Consider the following 6,722-nt stretch of genomic DNA (forward strand, 5'->3'; position numbering starts at 1 on the left):
GCCAAAGCAAAAAGTATCTTTGAATCAAGTAAAGTTTTTAAGTTTAATAAAATCTTAAATTATACTTTGTCGTAATGTTTTCTCTTTGTATTAACTTAATTATTTTACTTTACATCCAACCAAATACAACTCAAAATATAAATGTAATACAAATAAATTTATTTACTTTCAGAATCTGTAATTTTATCATCAAAGATGAATGACTTCAAGCATCAAACTTCTGACAATTTATTTTCTCATAATACAATTTTTTGTACAATGTGTACAGTATCCTCATACCAATAAACAATATAAACATCATAAACTTGACAATTTTTATCATAATCTCTACCATGTGTATAGTATTGTTATAAAAACATACTGTATAACAGTTTTTAGTATCCATATACATAGACACACTGGATAAAATGTAGATTCACCATAAGAATCAGTTATCGTTTCAACGAGAAACATGCAATCTTTCCATGAACAGTCACTTAGAAAACTGGTTTAAAATGGGCAGTGTAAAACCAAACACTTTTAATAAAATACCTACCAAATTAGCCAATGGTAAAAATAAAAAAATAAATTACAAAAAATTATTTTCACCTTCATGGAATAGTTTACCCCAAAATGAAACTTATCTCAATTATCTCAAACTTATCAAAATTGTCATAAAATGTCTCTGAACCAAATTTAATTAAAGTTAAATACTTGAATAGCTTAAGGATGAGTAAACAAAGAAAGAATTTTCATTTTTGGGTAAACTATTTAACAAACCCTAGATAACACAACTTATAGATAAAACAAATCAGGTTTAGTAAACAGTAGTACGGTTAACTTTGTATAAAAGGCTTTATACAGTCCAACATCTTCAAAGAAATTTACCATCAGCAGAACACTGTAGCTGGGTCAAAGGAAACAAATGTACTCCTGCAGCTTTGAAGAGAGGTTCTGCACCCTTCGGCTCATCTGCTTACTCTCTATGTCCATGATTATTTTTTGAAAGGCCTCAAAGGTATATTTGAGTCCTTCAGGATATTTTAAGTTCAGTGCATAAATGTGTCCAAACATTATGGCACAAGCACATGCAACAGAGAGCAACTCATTTAGTACTTCCACACCGTCAGTGACAATGGAAATGCCCAGTGCACAACTAAGAGCATCACTTTCGCGGATTACAAAAAATGCCATGGTGGTCTTTTCAAATTCTCTCTCCGCTTCCTCCCTCTGGTCAGCCTAAAAACATACAAGAACAGAGAATAATTGAGGGACTTTGGAAGAAAAAAAATTATTATTATAATTTGTTATTATGGAGGTCAATGTAGAGCCCAAACATGTGTCGCAATTTACATTAAAATATCTTCATTTGTGTTCAATGTAAAAATTAAATTTGTACGGTTTATTACAAGAGTAGAGTGAGTGATGACAAAATTTTCATTTTCGGATGAAGACGTACTTTTACACTCTCTTTGGCTTTGAAAATGCTTTTAAAAACTTAAACACGTGTACAATCAAACACTCACATGTTGACCATTGTAGACAATTACAGAAATATTTGTTAAGTGCAGTACCACAATGGCCAATCAGTGGCAATTATCAATCTACTCAACAGTGTTGAAAATGCATTTTTGGGTGAACCAACCCCTTTTAAAGGAGTAGTTCACAGTCATGATTTACACGCCATCTTGTCATTTCAAACCTGTGTGAATTACCGTCCTCTGCAGAATTTTGAACAGTGTTGGTAACAGAACAGCACAGCCCCCATTCACTATTATTGTATGGACACAAAACCAATGCAAGTGAATGGGGGGCTCTTAACAACATTCTTCAAAATATATTCTTTTGTGTTCTGTGGAAGAAAGTCACACAGGCTGATGTGTAAATGATAAAACAATTACTTCAACTGCTTTAAAGCGATATGTCACTACCAAATCAAAATTTCCCTACGTTTTACTCACCCTCAAGGCTTGAGAAGACCTTTGCTAAAACCACAGAGCCGTGTCGAGCAGTTTTTTTGATCGACAGATGCACTATTTGAAGCTTCAAAAAGTCAACAATTCACTCCCATTCTACCTCTTGGAAGTAAAATGATATGTAGGATTATAACTTTGCCTGTATTGTTCTTCAAGAATATAACCATATTCAGATAGGATGCCTTGACGGGCGAGTAAAACATGGGGAAATGTTGATTTGGTAGTGAAATATAACTTTATGGCAAACATGGTTGGAGAAAATTTCAGTAGTTTGCATTGTCTACATTACCTGGTATTCTTTGATCAGACAGCTTGCATCTTCACCAAGGTACATGATCTATTCTGATGCATATGTCCAGACTCTACAAAATGTTCAAGGTGTATTGTTTTTATTAGACCAAAACACTACTAAATTGATTGTCACAAGCAATTTTTTTTTTTTCGCATGCAACCAATACCTGATCCATAACTTGAACGTTTTTCATGGAGGACTCCACCTTTGCTCCTAATAACCTGGAGAAGCTAAGAGCTCTGTCTGTCCAAAGAGGCCATAATTCTCGATTTTAAATGTAGGGTAGTGATGCGCAAAAATTCGGCATTAATCTGTAAGAAAGAGAAACATAGACTTCAGGAAAAAAATGATTTCACTTTGAGAACTAGTTTTAAAAATACATATATACACAAAGCATTAAACAACAAAAGGTATAATTAAGGCACCCAAGACATTTTCAAAAACACTACATACTACAATCCCATGGTAAAAACTATGAAAACTCAGGATTAGTCACTTACATTTTAACATTTTTAGATAAAGCAATAATTAAAAGGTGCAAATTACTTACGTTTTTCATGTGACTGGTTTATTCAAAACCTGTCATAATTGTTGTTCAGCTGTACCCCATCCTACAAAAGACAAAGAGAAATAACAAACTGGCTCACATAAAAGTAAACAGACGACTTCTTTACTGGGTAAGCTGGTCGACGCGATACGTTAAAATAAGTGTTTAGGCACATCACTAAAGACGTGTTTGGTTAAACTAACGTAATGTGTTAACATTAATCATAAATGAGAGACTATACATGTAAGGACAGCGAATACCTTGCGAACGCGAGCTTCATAATAAATCAATAAAAATCATCATAATAATAAAGCTTAATAACAACGTTAAGTCCATACAAAGCGTCTGAAGCGTGCATGTACATTATACATGACGGCGCCATCCATAAAGTACATGCACGCTGATGTATCGCACTCCAGCATACCCGAAACAGTATTTATACTACATTTCAATATCAATCCATCTCACCTCAAGCAGTTTACTTGTATTATTATTATTTTATTTCCACTCGGTTTAAAATGGTGATGAGGGAAACTTGTAAACCTTCTAGCAGAGTTAGAGCCGTCAAACTAGTAATACTAACTGTATGTAAAACAACAGTACAACATAATATTTTATGAAATCATATATGTATAATATTAATAATAAGTCCAAACGTATGTTTAAAATTACTTACCAATTTTCTTGATTCCCGTTTTACCACGCCGAGTTCATCCATGCGGTATAACAAGATGGCGGAAAGCTGAACGTCGACACGCACGACCACGGATGACGTTAGAAGTCACGTGACAATGGAAACCAATATTTTTAATTTAATTTACAGAAATGTATTTTTACTTTACACTAACAAGACTTACTTTTAATTTAAATCAACCAAACTTTTTACATTACACTGATGGCTAGACAGAAAATCAAATGTTTTGAGTTAGCTCAAGTATAACAAATTCTTTAGAGTAATGACATGCCTTGTGCACTTTTTTCAGTGCAGGTCCTGCTCCACCACAAAAGATCTGCAGCAAAGGCATAGAAATCAAGTATTAGAAAAGTGATGTAATAACTCATTCAAAGCCTTTGATGGCAGCATTCCTTTATCAGTCACTCTGCACTGGGTAAGCAGACGTGTGTCTCATCTGTCCCTGTAACATTCAGACAAGATTCAATTACCTCTGTGATTTCTACTACATTTAGATGTTGGGGTAGTTGCTGATGTGTTAACTGGCTTTTTATCCAACACAATTGCTCCTCAATATATCAACAGTACTAATGGACAGATGAAATAGATAACTCGTGTTTAGTTACTTCATGTACCTATGTTTATTTACATTACTTATGTTCAACTAAAGCAGTATTGACAACAGTGAATTCTACATAATAAGCACACATAACGTACATCACTTACTCAGATGTATGTTTTATGTTGTGATGTGCTCATCTGCAATTCTTTTAGAACATTTTCCTGTAAGATGTTAAATAGACATTTAGTAATTCTTTAAAGGGGTCATCGGATGCCCATTTTCCACAAGTTAATATGATTCTTTAGGGTCTTAATGAAAAGTCTCTAATATACTTTGATTAAAAATTCTCAATGGTTTTGTAAAACAACACCCTTTTTACCTTGCCAAAATCAGCTCTGCAAAAATCATCTCATTCTAAGGGGTTGTTCCTTTAAATGCAAATGAGCTCTGCTAACCCCGCCCCTCTCCTCTCTCTGTGGAAAGACGATCTTGTTTACTTTAGCCGCATTTAGCCATGTTTAGCCGCTAAACTTCCTAACTACCACGTTATAAGGAAAGGCGATCGCAAAGATTCATTAAAAAATGCTTGTACACACTTCTGCTGTAAGTGAAGCTGGATCATAAATGATTCGTGTGAACATAGATGGATATATGTAGATTGGGAGGTGCATTCCCTTCACAAACAAACGTAATCTACTGCATCTTTAGCAGCTCAGATGTTGGGAGTAAATGACGACCACTATGTTCATTATTACATCCAGCAACACAACATCTCAATCGCTCAATCTGAGATATTCTTGTCTAACTTGCATCCCTGCTCTGGCATCAAAACAAGGAAAGTTACTGGACTGTGACAGCTGGTCTAAGGTAAGAGCTCATGTCAATCAACTATTGTGGGAGCGGCCTCTGTCGGTGTGACGGCACACTGACAGGCATCTGTGAACGGCTCGATTTGAAAAAGGGGATATTATTTTTACAGATGAATTAAAAACCACTGCATGAATTTTTATCATTATAGGGTAGATTTGTACAGACACTGCCAACACACATTAATGTTCAAACAACATGAAAAAGTGAATTTAGCATCCAATGACCCCTTTAAGATGTATATGGTTTGGTACATGTGCTTACTGGAGCTCTACTGTTCGCTATACATAATAAATCATCTTTTCACAGCAAAATCACAAATATACTATACTGTTTAATGTCTTTACGCCTTACTATACAGTAGGTCAACAAATACGATTTTAACACAAGGAACCGTGTTTTGGTATGTAATACTCGCATTTGTAAACACCCTCCTCGGGGTTCTTAATCACGTTCAATGATGACGTATTGATCTACCGTGGACTCTTGGGATTGAAAAGTATCCATCGATGAACACTCCAAAATCTGGGCTGAAGCAGTATGACATCCGGGGATTTTTCACCTACTCTTTTAGGTTTCAAACGTACTTCTTCCTTCATGTACTCTTTTTTTTTCTACTATATAGTAGGTAAGTAGGCATGTTCGGACGCACTTTAAGTAGACGTACGTCCGAATCTTGCAAAAATTAGTACCTCACTCTTCTTTTTCTATGAATACTAAGGATTCAAACATACTTATTCGCTTGCCTATTGCTTTTCCCCTACTATATAGTATAGAAGTAGGCAGTTTTGGACGCAGCCAGAATCATGCTTTGGGCAATGTTCTGCTGGGAAACCTTGGGTCTTGCCATCCATGTGTATGTTACTTTGACATGTACCATCTACATAAGCATTGTTGCAGACCATGTACATCCTTTCATTCCCTGGTGTCTGTGGTAAAAATGGTTCAGAAATGGTTTGAGGAGCACAACAACAAGTTTGAGGTGTTGACTTGGCCTCCAAATTCCCCAGATTTTAGTCTAATTGAGCATCTGTGGTATGTGCTGAACAAACAAGTCCAATCCATGGAGGCACCACCTCGCAACTTACAGGACTTAAAGGATCTGCTGCTAACATCTTGGCGCCAGATACCACAGCACATCTTCAGGGTTCTAGTGGAGTCCATGCCTTAACGGGACAGGGCTGTTTGGGCAGCAAAAGGGGGACCAACACAATATTAGGAGGGTGGTCATAATGTTATGCCTGATCATGTAAAACCTAACAGAAAGTTGTCAATGACTGAAAAGTATGTGTACATTTTTATATGTTTGGTATGGATGTCCACTGAGACATACAATATAGACAAACTGACAGCATCTGAAGTGTAAAAGTATTTGCATAGCTTTAGAATAGAAAAACGTTGGAATGTAAAAATCTTAACAAATCCTTAATATTTACATATATTTATATAGTTACATTTACCATTATATAGCCTAGATATTTTAAATATTTAAACCCACTTGTAACAATAAAAAAATAAATGTAATAGATAAACATGAGCGGGAGAAGCACTGTTAGAAGCACTTCCTAAGTCGTTTTGCCTCTTTAGGACAAATCGCTTGATGTATTCCCCACCTGTAAGTCGCTTTGGATAAAAGCGTCTGCCAAATGAATAAATGTAAATGTAACATAATGTGACAATTTTAGTTGCATAAATGGTATTAAATGATTATGTAATGCTTCAATTATGTATAGGTTTATGCCAGATTTCCCACACTATTTCCTGAGGAGTAATGTCACTGGCCCTGTTCTATCATATGTTTTTTTTATTCTTGGTCTTTTTCTGTG

The 6,722-nt window shown here is 35.2% G+C and overlaps 2 long non-coding RNA genes across 2 annotated transcripts; both read right to left on the bottom strand.

Annotated features, from left to right (window-relative positions):
* Positions 1-212: 212 nt before the first annotated feature.
* LOC127166395 (uncharacterized) lies at positions 213-2,437 on the bottom strand. Its single transcript, XR_007827898.1, has 3 exons — positions 2,414-2,437; positions 2,245-2,317; positions 213-1,218 (listed from the first exon to the last, which is right to left on the bottom strand). It is a non-coding gene; the product is annotated as an uncharacterized LOC127166395 (long non-coding RNA).
* Positions 2,438-2,439: 2 nt separating this feature from the next.
* LOC127166394 (uncharacterized) lies at positions 2,440-3,616 on the bottom strand. Its single transcript, XR_007827897.1, has 3 exons — positions 3,471-3,616; positions 2,798-2,858; positions 2,440-2,558 (listed from the first exon to the last, which is right to left on the bottom strand). It is a non-coding gene; the product is annotated as an uncharacterized LOC127166394 (long non-coding RNA).
* Positions 3,617-6,722: the final 3,106 nt, after the last annotated feature.

This window comes from Labeo rohita, chromosome 6, assembly GCF_022985175.1.
Source record: "Labeo rohita strain BAU-BD-2019 chromosome 6, IGBB_LRoh.1.0, whole genome shotgun sequence".
Lineage (NCBI taxonomy): Eukaryota > Metazoa > Chordata > Actinopteri > Cypriniformes > Cyprinidae > Labeo > Labeo rohita.